The sequence below is a fragment of the Tamandua tetradactyla genome, chromosome 7, assembly GCF_023851605.1.
Source record: "Tamandua tetradactyla isolate mTamTet1 chromosome 7, mTamTet1.pri, whole genome shotgun sequence".
NCBI classification, from domain to species: domain Eukaryota; kingdom Metazoa; phylum Chordata; class Mammalia; order Pilosa; family Myrmecophagidae; genus Tamandua; species Tamandua tetradactyla.
Window position 1 is genome coordinate 30,332,960 of NC_135333.1, and position 17,089 is coordinate 30,350,048.

A 17,089-nucleotide genomic window follows, 5' to 3' on the forward strand; every position below is an offset into this window, starting at 1 on the left:
AAGCTTTTAAGTTCTGCAGCTAAGAAATCCATTTCTCTTTGTTTAAAACACTGATCCCCAACTTATTATTACCACTTAACCCCTTGCAGAGTTTTCCATGGGTTATGCTTCATCCTACTCAAGAAAAGAAATAGTTGCTTATGGTGGAATTTGAGGCCCCAAGGCCCCAAGAGAGATGAGGCCTTCTCTTTCCATGTGGAGTTGCTCTGCCTTGGCCTCTAGTGCCATATAGACCAGTTTGACATTTCTGAGTCACTGTTCAGTGTTGGGCCTGGGCTGCACAAACTTCAGTCCTCATGGACCTCCTCATGGGCAGGTCTCCCACATGCTTACCTTAATGTTCTCATCTTCCTGCCTATGAGTTTTCTTCTCTGCTTAGAACTTATTTCCTTTGATTTCTTTCCTCTGACTCAGGGAGCCTCCTGGTTCCTTTTTATCCCTCTTTCTCACTCCCAAAAGTCAAGGAAGAAGGCTGGGGGTTCCCCTGAGGCCTCTGACCAATGAATCCCAGCAAAGAGCTCCACAAGCCCCACCCTCACCCAATCTTGCCCTCTGCTTCCCTGACCTACCTGCAGACATGCCCACTTTCTCCATCCCCACTGTGTCCCAGGGACTGATGGACTGATACCAGCAGTCCCAGGTATCTACAGGATGCCTTACCTGTCGGCTGAGGTCTGGAGCCTCCTCTGCCTCCTGCCTTGCTCACCCTTCCAGCCTGATGTCATCCTTGCTGGGGCTGTTCCCATGAGCTGGGTCTTTCTTACCTTCCACCGTGATGCCTGCACACCATAGGTATACAGCGATGTGAATGAATGAATGGCTTGCATGTAGGGGAACATATCTAGGTGGCAAGGTGTGGTGGTATGAGCAGGTGCCCTGAGTCAGCTTGAGGTTTGAAACCTGACTCTCACACTTATTAGCTAGGCATCTTTGGGCAAATCACTTAATGTCTCTGAGCCTCAGTTTCCTTCCAAGTTGTGGTAAGGATTCAACCATAAGCATGTGTGTGAGGCATTTAACAGCGTGTGGCACCTAATGGAGCTCTGTGAATGGCAGCTGTTGTTCTTTGCAGGGATCTGCCTGTAAAAGGGGGCTGTCAGCTGACCTGTGATTTGACCGTGTTATCGCTTCTTCTAACTGCTGTCTTCTGGGATTACTGTCGTGCTCCCCGTAACACGGGAGGGCAGAGCAAGGGTGGATCATCACCTCATTGAACAGAAGCAGAAACAGGTAAACTGAGGCCTAAGAAAGAAAGTGATCAACTGAGTTACATGACTGTACAGTGTCTAGTTGGAACTTGACATCTCTGCCATGACTTTTTTTTTTTTTTTATTTCCGAGGGGCTTTGTTTAACCTTGGAAGGGAAGATTTACATACCTTTCAAAGGGGACATAGAAAGGACTTAAAATGACAAATTCTTTAATATAACTGCCAAAAGATAAAAAGAGGTGGAAAAGTTTCTTTCCCATCTTACATCAGGGAAAATTAATTCTTTTTTTTTCCCTTTTCTGACTTGTGTTTACACTTAAACACTCCAACAATGAGAACTCGGGCTCCCACCATTTGTCATACGTTTTACTTAATTGTTCAGGTCCTGTATACATGTATTGTTATACATGTATCAGAATTGTTAACCTATACTTAAAAAAAATTCCATTGTATTACCACATTTTATTTATCAATTCACCATGTTACAATGTTGAAATTCAGTTGTTCTCCCTCATGCAAAAACGTTCTTATATTTGTACATTTAATCACCATCATTGCACACTCTAGGCATCCCTAAGTTATAACATCTCCGTCTTTATTCTCCATCTTTCCTTCTGGTGCCATACATGCCCCCATCCCTTCTCTCTCAACCATACTCACACTCAGCCTCACTCAGTGTACTTACAGTATTGTGCTATCATCAGGTAGTATTGTGTTATCCATGTCTGAATCTTTACAATCAGTCCTGTTGTACATTCTGTACTCCTTCAGCACCAAACGCTCAATCTCTACCCTCTGTTCTATCTCCTGATAACTTGTTTCTTAACTTTAACTCTCAAAGCTCACTCATTCATGTTAGTTCATATTGGAGGCTAAACGGTATTTGTTTTTTGTTTCTGGCTAATTTCACTCAGCATAATGTCCTCAAGGTTCATCCACGTTATTACATGCTCCATAACTTTATTCTATCTTTCAGTTGTGTGATATTCCATCGTATGTATATACTATAGCTTGTTTAGCCACTCATCTGTTGAAGAACATTTGGAGAGTTTCCATCTCTTGGCAATAATGAATAGTGCCACTATAAACATAGGTGTGCAAATGTCTGTTTGCTGCCACAACTTTTTGCCCCTGCTTCTTTAAGTCCCACCATAGGCCAGGATCTCCTGTCTGGGGTAGGGGGGAGAGAGGAAGAGAGGTGAGTGCTCAATTGTCTTCAGGGAGCTGGGAGTTCTTTTGTTCATTCATTAATTCATTCTTTCATTGATTCATTCTTTGTGGACACTTGAAGCACACACACAAGTAGCAGTGTAGGTGAAGGAAAGAAAGGAAGGGCCAGGGAGGGGGGTTGGATGGCCTTTCTCAGATAGGCAATGGGTGCTGCCCCTGGAGATGCCTGTGGTGACTGCCTGAGCAGGGTGGGCTGTGTGTGGCTAATGAGAGGATTCTGTCCTTCCTCCACTGGAAGGCGACTGAGAACCTGAGGTGAAGATGGGGGGGACGTTGCCCAGCCTAGGAGGTGGCTGAGCAAGGATTGGATCCCCAGTCTTCCTACCCTGGATTCCCCGTCATTTCACTGTGTCACCCTGGGCATTCCCAGGGAGCAGCGAGCCGGGCATGGATGGGACCGAGAGTGCCATGTGGGGTTGGCATTGTGGATGCTTCCCCGTGGCCTTTCTCCCCTGAAAGTGAAAAATGGATGACCTGGTGGGATTCGAGTATGTGTGTGGGCTCAAGGGGCCCTCCCTTAATGAGGTGTTCCAGTTCTTTGGGGATGTCCCTTTATAACAAAATAGAGAGCTGGGTGATGATGAAGAGATCAGGGTTCAAATCTGGTCCTTGGCCCATTCAGCAGCAGAGGGATTTGGCCAAGCTCTGTCGTCTTCTCATGCCTCAATTGCCTCACCTGCAAAATGGCAGTAACAGGACCTGCCTCATAGGAACATCGCAAAGATGAAAATAAAGGAGGAATGTCAAGTGCCCAGGACAGAGTAAACATGTTAATCATCTTCTCTTAGTTATTTCAATTGCCAGTTGGTGCCAGGTACGATGGCTAGTATATTGGGTATCATAATGTCTTAGATATAATAAAATATCAGGATGGTTAACATATTGGGTGTCATAGTATATTTGGTATAATAGAATCCATGGAAATCTCTTCCTGTGTAGGGTGAAGTGTTGAATTTACTGAAATCAGAGCAAGAGACTTGGGCACAGCCCAGGAATTTGTTCAGCTGTCAAAGTGGTGCTTTGGTTTATGCAGAAAGTAGAATGGCTGTGGGGCTGCCAGGCTGCAGGTTTTCATGGACCCCACCCTAGCCACCCCATTTATGGCCTCTCTGGGCAAAGGGAGGCTGCATCTGCCTCACTGTGCACCCATGTTTTATATTCATCTTACCTCCCTGCCAGGTGACAAGTTGGGAAACCAGAGGGTGAAGTCTCCCGTTGGGGACTTAGACCCCCTGAGTTGAAATGGTTACACGGCTTCAGAAGGTGCAATGGGAGGAGCTGGCCAGGAAGGCAGGAGATATGGGCTGCTTTCGACTTGGCCGAAGTCCCGACTCTTGCTCTGTGTTTTTGAAGAAGTCAGTCCCCTCTCTGGGCGTATTCCTTCATCTGTACAGTGAGGTTGTTGGTTTCTGATCTCCAGGTGCTCATTCAGATTTGCCACCAGGGGTTGTAGGGCTCTGTGGGAAAAGGCTCATGGCTGGTTTTGTCTCTCCAAGGCAGCTGGTCAGAGTTGGACATGTGAGCACACATGGGAGGCCCAAGAAGTGCTTGTTGAACTTCCCCAACCAGACAGAGACAACCCATTGAGAAGCCTGGCCTGCTACTCCTCTACCCAGAGGGCCTGACCCAGCCTGGGTCATATCAGCCCTGTTAGTGCACGACCCACAGAGTCACTGCCTGCAGTCAGCTATTTACCCATTTGTTCTAAAGCACACAAATGTGACAGACACACATGCACATAGGGAGATAAAACGTCAAATCACAGACACAGGAAATGAATGCCTCTGTACCCTGGCTCTTAGCGTAAAAATCCCATATCTTCAGCCTGGCCTGGCATGACCTGGCCCCATTCTCATTCCTCTGACTCCAGCCAGTGGCTGTGTTCCATCTCTTCAAACTCAGGAGGCACTTTCCCACCTCAGAGCCACCACAGATTCTGTTCCCTCCACTGGAACACTATTCTACCCATCACCTCATTGACTTCTCCTTTGAGCTCAGCCTAAAAGTCACTTGTACGGAGATCCCTCCCCCAGCCCTCGGGTATCAGTTATTCTGTCAGCAGGCTGGAACTTTTCCTTTATAGCATTCATTGCAATTTACAAGTTATTTATGTTTATTGCAAAATTAGTTTGTCAGTGTCTGTGTTTTCCCCAAGGCTGTCACCTTTGTGAACCCTTCATGATCAGCTGAGTGCCTGGCACACCATGGGTGAATGAATGAATGAAAGTAGCCTCAGCATGGAGGATGGTTGAGGGAGGGTGGGAGGCCCAGAGAGGTGATGAGAGCAGAGGAGGGAGGCTGAGGATTAGAAAGAGGAGTCTTGTCCAGAGTCCCATGTGATGGGGGCAGGCAGGTTGACTCCCAGTCCAGTGCTCTTCCTTCTTTTGACACTGGGGCCTCCTGAGGGGCAGGCTGGGTTTAGTGGGAAGCCAAACTCCTGGAGACCTAGGGCAGGCAGGAGGGATGGGGGATCTGAGCCAGGAGGCAGGAAGGACAGAGCAGAGCTGTCAGCTTCAGACACCACTGCCCCAGGGGACCCAGCCCTGAGCCCAGGGAGACTGCAGGAAAGGAGGGGGACAGGAAGCACCCGGGTGTTCCCCTCCTCCCTCCTGCCCCACCCTCCGCCCCCATCTCTGGCGAGAGCTTGCAGCCCTAGGCCTTGGCACTAGGGGGACGGGGGTGGGGAAATGGGGGACAGAAATCCCATTCTGGCCGAATGCCTCTCTCTCCCCCATTTGATTTCTGGGTTTCAGGACGGCAACTGCTCTGGCAGACGCTGGAGAGCTCGAGGCTAGAGGAATGGCAGGAAAGGGAGAGGGCACTGCCCACCTTCCAGGGTGCCTGGCGTGTGCTGGTGAGGCCTTCCCAGGCTCACCCGGCAGCCCCCCACCCTCACAGAGGAAGAGCCCCAGAGAATTGCTGTGTGACCTCCCTCATCTGACAGGTCCAAACCTGCAGCAAGGCTCTTTGCGGAGCTTGTTGTAAATACTGATTCCCAGGTCCCATTTTGAGTCGTTGATGTGGTCGGGGCCTGGGAATCTGAATTTCAAAAAGCTCCCCAGTGATTCAGATGCCCCAGGTGGAACAACTATTAGAACAGATAGTCTCCAAGGCCCCTCCCCAGCCTCACACCTTCCACCGCGTTCTGCTGGTCGAGGCCTTGGACGCCCTGCCCCTCCGGGCCTCTGTGCTGCCTTCCTTGTTGCGGATGGACGCGCACTCCTGGCCCTTGGAAGGCACAGCGGCAGCGCAGCCCACACGCTGCAGCCCGGCCCAGCGGAGTAGGGGCGCAGGGCGCAGGGAGCAGGGAGCAGTGTGCCGTCTGGGAGGGGCTGGGGCCGCGCGGACTGGCCAGAAACTCGGGGCAGCCTGGGAGGGGCAGAAACAGGTGGGGCCCTGAGCAGCCCACCCAGAGCTGCCCCCCATCTCCCCCTACACCCCTCCGTCCCCCCTCCATCCCCCCCTCAGAGGGCCTCTTCCTCCTGACCTTTACTTTCTCCCTTCCTTTCTCCCCACTTCTCTCTGCCTCTTGTCCACGTCCTTGCTTTTCTTTCTCTGCCTTGATTTTTTTTTTCTCTATGAGGCTTCCCCTTTCTTCCTCTGTCTGGGGGATTTCCTTGTCTCAGCCCCATGCTTGGTGGTCTCTGTCGCTCAGTGGCCTTCTCCTGCTGGCCTTCTCTGCCTCCGGCTTGTGGTCACTGCCTCTCTCTGTGCTTGGCCCCTTTCTCCAGCCCCCGTCTCTGAACTCAAGGTCTCATCTCTGCCTCTCGCTGTCTTTCCCCCTGCTTCTCTCTCTCTCACACTTCTGCTCTCGCTCTCTCTCCCCCCTCCCTCTTCATGCATTTCCCTCTCTCTGCTCCTGTCCTTCCCTCCTCAGGCCCATCACTGTTTGCCTGGAATTAGGGGGAGACTGCTTTGGGAAATGAGAGAGATGGGAAAAGGTGACACCTTAGAGAAGCTAAGATTGTGCAAATGGTCGCACAGTCACTCCCAGATCCAGCCCTCGTGTCCAGATCGCTTTGCACCTTCCTCCTGGCCTGGTCCACCTCGTGCCCCGGATCACCCCACTCCTGCCCCTTGCTGTGTCTAGGACCCCATCTTCCCCTTCCTATTTCCAGCTTATTCACCCTGCCTCTGAGCCGTCTGGCCCGGCTGCCCCAGGGATCTCACCTCCCTGTCCCTGACTCCTCGCCGCTTGTGTATGTGTGAGGGAGGCAGCAGACAGGAGAGAAGGCAGGAGAATGAGTTTGAGCCCCCCTGGGACAGTCTTCACTGAGTCCGAGACTGAAGGATTTACTCCTTATCCTGGTGCAAGCGGCAAAGGCTGTAGGTTTTGATGGTGGAACAGGTGTTTTCAGCCCCACTTTATGTATGAGTTTTCCAGGTCCAGAGAGCCAAGATGACCTGTTCAAGGCCACACAGCCAAGCCTACAGGACTGGGGCAGAGCCAGGGAGAGAGTGGAAAGTGGAAGTAGGGGGGCAGGGGCAAAGAGAAAGCATCTTGGACCAGAAACCAAGGACCTAGGTCCCGGACAGTACTCCCGACGTGCACAGGCATGTGGGCCATGTTCTCCCCCTCTCTGTGCCTCGGTTTCCTCATTTGTGCAAGGAGGGCCTGGCTTACATGGCCTCTGAAGCTCTTCCCATCCTAACTGTCTAAGCTGGCCTTTACTCGGGGGTGGGGGTGGGCGGGGACAGGGAATGGGGGATAATGGGTTTTTACTCAACAGACCAATTCCTCCTCCATCCTCCAGGCTCAGAGGATCAAAAGAGGCCAGGGGCACCTCATCTCTCCTCAGCTACCTGCCCTGACAGGTGGTGCCCTGCCTCCAGTCCGTGTTAACCCCCTGAGGACCGGGGCGGGGCCGAGTGCCTGAGCAGCCTACTCTGCCTCTAGAGGCCAGAGACGTCAGGCTGGACCTGGGATAGGGTTGGGGGCTACAGACCCTGGGGGACCCCTGCCCACTCGGGCAGAGAGGCCTTCAGGCCATCAGGGCATGGCTGAGAACTTCCGGCCAGGAGCCAGGGTCAGGTCCCTGGGGAGGCCGGGGCGGGTCTGCGCGCCCAGGCTGGGCCTCCATTCCAAGGGGCTCAGGGCTGGCAGGAGCTAATGTTTCTCGGGTGCCCTCTCTGCCCGCCGCGCCCGGTTGGCCCTGTGGTCCTGGGTGTGGGGACCTGCAGAGGAGCAGCCGGGAGAAGGGTTAAGTCAGGAGCTTGGGATGGCTTTGGCCGTGGCCATTCCTCCGGGAGAGGAGGCTTGGAGAACAAGGAACCCATTCTGTGTGTGGGAATTAATAGCAAAGAGTCATCTGGGGTGTCATTCAAGCCCTGATCGGCTCCCAGAGGAATGCAAGAGAGGGAGAGAGAGAGAGAAAGAAAGAGAGAGGCAGGCCCGAGGCAGAGATGTCAGAAGAAGGGCATTAGGGTCCGGCTGGTAACTGGAGTCTGCCCTGGCAGGTGGGCCCTCGGCCCCACGTCCTCACAGATGTGTCCCTGTCCCCCCCACCGTGCCCTCACCAAGGGACTCCGCCATGTGTCCCCTCATTCCCAGGAAGGCTGCACCTGCCTCCTCATGGGGCCATCTCCCCTGAACCCTGGAGCCTGGGCCTGGCAGGGGGGCCAGCTGGCCTGTTCTTCCAGGCACCCCCAGTCTGCAACCGTCTTTGCCGAGGAGTCCTTAGTGTTCCCTGTGGGAACAGCTCTGAGGATGACACTGGAGTCAGCTGGGAACCCTCTTCCTCCAGGACCCAGGAGCCCCAGCAACCCAGCTCCAGGCCCAGCTCAGACACATTCCGGCCGGGTGACCACAGCACCCTTAGCTGCCTGCGCATGACCGGGTACTCGGGCACTCTGGCCATCACAAGGGCCTCCTGGGAAAGCACTTGCCCCATTTGTTAAAACTCCCAACTCCAGGGCCTTCCCCTCTCCAGCCTCCCCCATCTGCCTGGGACCTTGGTTCAGCCTCAGCCTTTGCCTGGGCTGGAGAAATCTCAAGGGAGGGACCTTGGAGGAGTGCCCCGGGCCCAGCTTCAGGTTTTGGGGCTGCGCAACCTGAGGCCTGGAAGGGCACCGCCTGCCTGAGGCCATGGGGCTGGGTGGGAAAGGGCCAGCTCATCTGCCTTTCAGCCCAGTGCTCTTTCTCCACCCAAGGACCTCCCTGCGGTGGAGCCAGGGCCCCACCCAAGCCTCAGAGGAGAAATGTGCCTCAGCTGGGGGGTGGGTGACAAGGGGGAGGGCTTTGGGGGCGGTCGCAGCAGGCCGCCCCACTTCCTGGCTGTGTGGTCTGGGGCAGAGCTCCTTGGTTCCCCTGGAACCCCGAGGGTCCCACACAGGGCCATCTAATCCTCACTTGGCAACTTCTTGTAAGGCCGAAAGAAGGTGCCAGGGTAACGTGGTTATTTTCACTGGAGGTCTGGGCAGCTTCCCCTGCCCTCGGGCCAAAGGCACACGCGCACACCATCTGAACAGCAGCAGTGGCGCCTGATGGCCTGCGCCCTCTTAGGCAAATCTTGGAAATCCCATTCCCGCTGCTCCTTCTTGGCTGTGGTTTCTGTGGGGGTGAGTTTCCTGGCCCTCAAACCTACCTTGTGCCAGTTTCATTCCCACATCTGGTGACACATCCTGCTGGTCCCGCGGGAGATTGGTGCCTCTGCTCTGACAGCATGGCGGAGGGGACAGAGCCCGGAGCCTCGGGCCACTAGGGCAGCTTTGGAAAGCTCTGGGCCTCGGTTTCCTCCTCTGTAAAATGGCCAGTCTTCCTCACCGTGGCAGACTCGGGGCATGCCGAAGCCTGAGGGACTTTGGAGGCCCCCAGATCTACCCGACTTGGTGTGCAGCTGGGAAGGGAGCGCTAGAGAAGGGAGGCCTGGGGGAGGGCTGAGAGATGAGCCGAGCTTGCAGGCTCTTCTGCATCAGGCTGGGATCCTGAACGCAGCCCCCAGGAGCACAGTGACCCTGCGCAATTCCTCACCCACATTTGGTGTGGGAGGGGATCAAGTTCAGGAAAGGAGTTGAAGTCTTTTGCGAACCGCCAAGTGCTCTCCAAATACAGGGGGTTATTAGGAGAGTCACTTTTGGGCCTTTAGCTAAAGTGCTGGCCCTCTGGCCTAGAGGCCCTGAGAGGCCAATGGCAGGTAGGACAGGACTGTCCCATGCTTTTTGATGAACCCTAAGTAGGGGTCTGGGGTGGCTGGTACCATCCCCAGAGGCCCCACCCAGAGAGGTATATGCTACGTGGCAGAAGGATAGGGTCATCCAGGGGTTCCTTGCCCAGCTTTGGGGGTGTGGCAGGTGTTTGCATGTGACCTTCTACAACGTCCTGAAAGTGAAACCAGTTTCCTTTGGGAACATATGCAGCTCGTGAGGCGCTCTTGGGTGGGGTGACTGGGTCCCACTGTGTTTCTGCTTTGGGCTCCCTGCCCGTGAGGAGCTCATAGCCTGGCTGTGACCTTGACTCTGGAAGTGTTTCTGAAGTTGAATGGGGTGATGATGCTGAGCTACCCTGATGCTGGCAGGAGGAAGCATGTGGGTGGAGGCCGAGGCCTGCATCTTACAACCTCTGGACCATGATTCGGGCAGTCTCGAGTTCCTTTCCTTGCTCTGCAGCCTCTTACTTGCAAGCTAGTTCCCTGCTTTGAGCTTCAGTTTCCTTATCTGTATGCTAGGGGTAATTGAATTTATTTCATGGAGTTGCATGAGGAACAAGAGAGAGAGAGCTCTTGTGAAAGAGCCAGGCATGTAGTAGGCCCTCACGCTGGACACTCAATACGTCAGGGACAGAAACTGATTCTTTAGAGAAAATATCTGCAAATTATAGAAATGCTTTATAGAGAAACAATAGTCAGATATAGAAAGAAGTAGGAGTTGCATTGTATTTGATTCATAACAGAATGAATTTGATTCACTCTGAAATCATCAAGCTAGACTTCTAGGGGATTCATGAATTTACTCATTCCATGCAAGGTGACCTAGCACCTTGCTGGACATCAGGAACCCAGAGGGTGATTGATCAGAGCTGCCCTTGCCGTTGAGGTTCCATGGTCCGGTGGAAAAGAAAGGTGGATAAGCGCGCAGTGCACCTGTGGGTGGTGGTAAGTGCTGGGACAGAGGCAGCGCTGACAGGACCTTCTTCTCCTCTGGCATAGGAGGCTCAGTGTTCTTTATTGGTCACAAAAATGTTTGAGACCCAAAGAAAAAAAAAGTACCAGCTCCAAAATAGGTGAAGAAAACAGCAAATAGAAATTAATCAAAAATTTAAAATAAAATCCATGAAGCCTTGTTTATAGCCAAACAATTAGGGAAATATAATTGTATGTGATGTAAGTACAATTTAATATGCTTGATAAGGGGTGGGGTGGGTCTGGGCCCTACAAGGGTCTTATGAACTGCTTTGTGCCTCAGGGGCTGAGGACATGCAGCCAAGGGAGCTGTGCCTGGAGCAATCAAGGAGAGCTTCTCAGTGGAGGTGGTGTTTGAGACAAAACATAAAGAGAAGTTAGGGATGAACAGAGAGAAAAGAGGCATAATGGTGGTTGAGGTAGAAGAAGATGCATGAGCAAAGGTACAGAGAAAGGAACACGCGTGGGGAATTTGAGAGAAATGCAAGATATTTGAAATGACATGGGGTATAGAGAAGAATAGTGTTACCCTGGCCCGGGTGACACTGGAAAGGTTGTCAGTGTTTTAGGTGCCAGTTGAAGATGGGGATTTTAGGACCACTTGGGCAGAGGAAATAGTTAGTAATAACAGCCCCTGGCACGCCATGAGTGCTAGCTGAGAGCTGGTGCTTTCTGTGTACAGGCACATGTGTCTCCTGGCCGAATCCTCACCACAGCCCGTGTGGAGCGAAAGGCGGGAAGCAGGAATCATGTTACCTAAATCTACGTCTCATGCACCTTCAGCTAACCAGGATCCTTACCTGCCCTGTGCTTAAAAAGCAATGTCAAATGTATAACACAGTGAATCTTGTCGTGGACAAAGACTGTTTAACAGAACAAATATAAAAAAGTTCTTTCATGAACTGGAGTAAATATATGGCCCTATTACACGGAGTCAATAACAGAGAAGTATATGGGAAAAACGTACCTATTACAAACTATGGACTATAGTTCACAGTAATATCTTAATATTCTTTCACCAATAGTAACAAAGTACTGCATCCATGCTAGGGGTCAATAATGGGGGGGGGGACATAAGGGGTGTTGCATTTACATTTTATTTTTATTTCTTGTTTCGGAGTAATGAAAGTATTCTAAAGTTGACCATGGTGATGAATGCACAATTACGTGATGATACTGCGAACCATTGATTATTCACTTCACAGGTAAATATATATGGTGTGTGAATAAATCTTACTAAATTTGCATTTAAAAACCGGGTCAAAAAACCATACAAGTGATAGACATTGGCTGTAGACAAATTCAAAAAGAAGAAAGTAAAGTTCACCCCTCTAATCCTGTTGTCCAGAGAGTGGGAATGGTTTGGTATACATGTTTCCAAACTTAGATCCCTGTGTGTGTGCAGCCCCGTGGGCATCTGAGGGTGTCCGTGTGTCCGTCTGAGCAGCTCTGTGCACAGCAGCTGAGCTTGTCTCTACATGGAGGTCTGGGTGGATGTGTGAGGGCGGACCTGAGTACTTGGGTTCATGTCAACCTCATGGTCAGCAAACCGTTCTAGATTGTATTTACTCATTTTGTTCCCTTGCCCTGTCGCAGACTGAGAGAGATGGCTCTCTCCCTCCTATTCCTATGTGTTTGATTTCCCCTCAAAACTCCTGTATTTCCTACTTTGTGGATGTTGATGCTGTGTTATTTGACGCATAAAATATTCATAGTTTAATATCTTCATTATGAATAGCTGTTATCTTTATAAAGCCTCCTTTCTTATCATTTTGAATGCTCTTTGGCCTAAATTTAACCTCGTCAGCTTGCGAGATTGCCAACCAGATTGGCTGCATTTGCTTGGTATGCCTTTACCGTCAGCAAACACTTAATGTCCAATGTGGCTCTTTAAAAGTTCCACCTCCAGAGGCAGACAGAGCTGAGTTTGAATCCTCATCATGACACTCAGGAGAGTCCTCTAATGTTTCAAACCTCCATTTTCTACGAGAGAGGATACGAACAACCTCACTGAGTTGTTGGGATTAAATGAGAAAAGTCTTGCATTAAGATGGGACCACGAGTGGGCATCCACTGCCAGGGGTTACCTGGTGCCGGAAGCAGCAGCGTTTAAGGGTTCGTGGGAGGAGGGCAGGTTTACACGCAGCCCTGAGCAGGGGCCAGGAGGGACGCCTGGCAGAGGGGGCTGCTGGGGCTTGGAGAACGACGCAGGAAGCCCAGGGGTCTACGGGGGGGGGGGGGGGGTGCTTCAGGAAGAGTGACTCTAGCTAGGACAGAGGGTGTGGGGCAAGGTCAGCAAGCTGGCTGAAGAGGGGCTGGGATGAGGGCATTTCCCACAGGCACACGTGCTGCGTGGGCACGTGGAGACCGGGGAATGCGGTGATCTGGGTGGATCCCAGGTTTGGAGGGAGGGCGGAGGGAGATGAGCCTGGGGAGTCTGCAGGGCCAGGTTACAGAGGGTTCAAATCTGGAGCCGTGGCAGGGAACCACAAAGGGTTTCAGCTCGGGGGCGGCAGGTGACCTGCCAAGCATGAGCAGACTCGCCCTGGCCCCGGGAAGGTGGGAGAGCTGGGTGCTGCCTTGAGATCCCGGAGGGGAGGGGTCTTTGTGGGATGGCAGGAAGTTGGTGACCTGGGTGGGTGGAGGGCTGGGGGCTGTCAGGGGTGGTACAGCCCAGGGCCTGTCCCTGAACTGCCTGTTACCGGCCCATAACCAGATAGGAGATCAGTTCAGAACCTGGATAAGTACAGACTTCGGAAACTTGTAACAATTTGACATTGTCACAATTTCCAAGTGCATATTATAGTACTACATTTGTATTATATCTTACAAACGTATTGGTCTGCAAAGGATTGGTAATTAAAAAAAATTTTTTTTTCCTTCAACCCAGAGAGTTGGAAAAGGGCTGGTCTGGATGGACAGCAGGTGTCCAGGGAGGGTGGAGGGTTGGGTCAGAGAACGCAAGGTGGGAGGTGACCGGACTTAGCTGTGAGGTCAGCACCATCCCCCTTGGCCGCCTACAGCTGCCCACCCCCACGGCGGGGGCCGTCCTTCTCCAGCCGTCCACTCTGTGAGCATTTATCGAGCACAGACGCGGTGCCAGGCCAGGCTCTGGAGCATATTTTGGGGCTATAGAGGCAAGCCAGCGCCGTCCTTGCCTCCCAGAAAGAATGAGTCTCGCTCCGGGGCCAGGGGCTCCTGCTGGAGGGAAACTTCAGCTTGGCTCTTGGAGGAGGGGGAGCGAGGGGCAGCTTTTCCATCTGACCTGTGCCCACCCCCACCCCCACCAGAAAGGGCCTGGCTCGGGGCAGAGGCCGCCAGCAGCTGTGGTCTGCCTTTGGCTCTTCCACTTCCGCTCCTGCTGGTCCCGCGGAGGTGGGGCACCTCTCTGAGCACATCTGCACAGTGGAATCCCAGGCTCCTCCTTCCCCACCTGCCAGAGCCGAAATGAAAGTTCCCAGGGGCCTGGCCTGCTCCTGTCCTCTTCTAGAACCTCTGGAAGCCACAGGCTCACTAAATTTGGAAGGAACTTGGAGCTCATTTAGGACAAGTACACCATTTTACTGAGGCCCAAAGAGGGAAAGGGACTTGCCTGAGGTCGCCCTGTGTGGGCAACAGAGTGGGGACTTGACCCTGGGCTCCTGATTCTAGGCCTGGCCTCTGGCATCTGGCACCCTGGAAATCTGGGGGGACAGGGATGCTGTCCAAGGCAATATGAGCCCCTGGATGGGAAAGACTGTGTCTGTAGCACCCACAGCCCCTTCCTCACTGGGTCTCTATATATGTCCAGGACTGGGCCCCAGAGGGCAGTGTGCAGAGGGGTAGCAGGGTGGGAGGCGGGGAAGAGCCCAGGGCTCGCAGGGCAGTGGAGGGATGGCTGGGAGACAGCAGTGGGGGCCCAGCCACAGGGACCGATATTCATTTGCAAGCATGCACTCACAAAAAGGCAGGTACTGGCTCGGGGCAGGGGGAGAGCCAAGGCGCAGGAGCCAAGCTAGACAGGAGCCCTGGCGCAGGGGAGGGAGGCAGGGTGTGGAGAATCCAGAGGCGGACGGAGTGGGGTCAGGTCCGGCCCTAACATGGAGCAGCCCCCACGTCTCCGTCTCCGAGGGCCTGCTTCCGCCTCTGCAACATGGGATTCAAAGCCACGCCTCCAGGGGCTCTGGTGGAGGGCAGACGGTAGAGTAGGAGCCCGGGGCTTCTGCTTCCCAAGAAGGGAGGACTGAGGCTCTCGAGGCTGAATCCCACGTCTGGGGAGCTTTCTACCCTGTGGCAGCCCTGTCAGCAGGATTTGAGGCCCACGCAGGCAAGTGGGTAGGTCTGCCTGCGTTTTCCTCGTCTTTCTCCATGGCTCTTCTTTTATTAGAGCCCCTTGAACATCATGTACCCTTCTGACTCTTCCCCACACCCTTTTTGGACTAAGACAACAGAACCCCCAAGCAAATCAACTAGGAAGGGTCCCTATTCCTGTTGTGATTATGAGGTGGGGATTCAATGCCTGGAATCGGGGTAGGGCTGGGGGCGTGGGCACCGGAAACTGGGAGGAAAATTCTGGGGGTTGGTGGTGCCAGATGTGACCAGGAGCTGAGACCAGGTGGCCCAGCTTGGCCCTGGGGAGAGGCCGTGGGGTGTGCTGGGTGAGAGCATAGGCTCTGGAGCCAGGCCACCTGGGCTGAGTAAAGTTGGCAGGCTTCATGGTTCTGTGCCTCAGTTTCCCCATCTGTAAAATGGTGAGAATGACAGCGCCTGCTTCTGGGGCTAGTGTGACCCATGGAAAGCACACAGGATGGTGGCTGGTACACATTAAAGATGCCTTTTAGCAAATATTTCTTGAACACTTACTATGTGTAGTCTCCTGGGCACCTGGGATGCATCAGTGAAGTACAACAAAAGTATGAATTCCAGTTGAGGGAAACCAACAAAGGGCAAAAGAAGTTGATTACATGGAACGATAGGAGGGGAGAGTAAAGCCAGGAAAGGGCATCAGGAGTGGAGGGAATGGCGGCTTACAGGGTGAAGTCTGGTGCTGGAGGCAGGCCTTTCTGAGAAGGCGACATCTGAGACAAGACCTGAAGTTTCCGAGGCACAGAGGGGTCTGGGTGTCTGGGGGAAGGTCATTTCAGACAGAGGGAACTGCCAGTGCAAAGCCGCTGAGCAGGAGCCTGTCCAGGACATTCGAGGGACAGCCCTGAGGCCGGTGTGGCTGGGACAGAGCAGTGAGGTGGCTGAGTGTGACTCTGAGTGCATGGAGGCTGTGGAGGAACAGGGTTGGAAAGTCCGACTGAGGGCCGGGGCGGGAGCTGGGAGACAGGGACAGGGCTGCTGAGGGCGCTGGGGGGAAGGTGGCGGCCTCTCTGGCCAGGGGTCTGCAGTGGCCAGCCCAGAGAAGTGACGTGGGCAGATTCCTAGATGTGTTTGTTTTTTATCCTTTTTAAAATTATTATTTTACCTTTTTATTGCAGTAACCAATATAGAGCATGAAATTTCCCATTTTAACCTTATTTGAGTTTACAATGCAGTCATATTAATTATAGTCACGATAATTGTGCTGTCGTCACCGACATCTGTGACCCCTCCTTTTTCATCACCTCAAACAGATACTTGCTCATTAAGCTGCAACTTCCTCTAAATTACTACTTTTAACAGTTTTATTGAGGTATAATTGATATACAATAAAATGCACATATTTAAAATGTGCACCTTGATGAATTTTGACACATGTGTGTGTATATATATATATATAGGCATAGGAAACCATTACCAAATCAAGAAAAGTAACATGTCTGGTGACCCCCAAATTTCCACATGCCCCTTTGTCATCCTCACCCTCCTCCCCCATTCCCAGGCAGCTGCTGATCTGCTTTCATTCAGTTTAATGGGCAGTTTCTAGAATTTTATATACGTAGACCCAGTATGTACCCTTTTATTGTCTGACTTCTTTCACTCAGCGTGATTGTTTGGAGATTCCTTCATGTCACGAGTATCAATAGTTCAAACTTTTTTTAAATTGTGAAATATAACATATATATAGAAAAGCAATAAATTTCCAAGTACATTTTAACAAGTAGTTATAGAACAGACTTCAAAGTTTTGTATGGGTTACAGTTCCACGATTTTTTGCTTTTTCTTCTAGCTTGCTCCAACACCGGAGGCCAAGAGAAGTATCAATATAATGACTCAGTCATACTCATTTGTTAAATCCTATCTTCTCTGTTACATTGCTCCTCTTCTTTAAATAACATATATACATAAAGCAATAAATACCAAAGTACATTGTAACAATTAATTGTAGAACAGATGTCAGAGTTTGGTATGGGTTACAATTCCACAATTTTATGTTTTTATTTCTAGCTGCTCTAAGATACTGGAGGCTAAAAGAAATATCAGTAAAATGATTCAGCACTCATACTCATTTGTCAAATCCGACTCTTTCTGTCTAATAGCACCCTCACCTTTGAGCTTTCTCCCACTCTTTAGGGGTATTTGGCTTATCTCCATTCTAACTTTTTCATGTTGGAAGGGGCCGTCAATCA

General features: G+C 51.9%; 1 long non-coding RNA gene across 1 annotated transcript in view; it reads left to right on the forward strand.

The window, feature by feature from the left end:
• LOC143690968 (uncharacterized) overlaps positions 1–17,089 on the forward strand; it is a 28,564-nt gene that overhangs the window by 4,136 nt on the left and 7,339 nt on the right. The window contains exon 2 of the long non-coding RNA XR_013179294.1: positions 1,073–1,230. This is a non-coding gene — a long non-coding RNA (uncharacterized LOC143690968). The remainder of the gene's footprint in view (positions 1–1,072; positions 1,231–17,089) is intronic.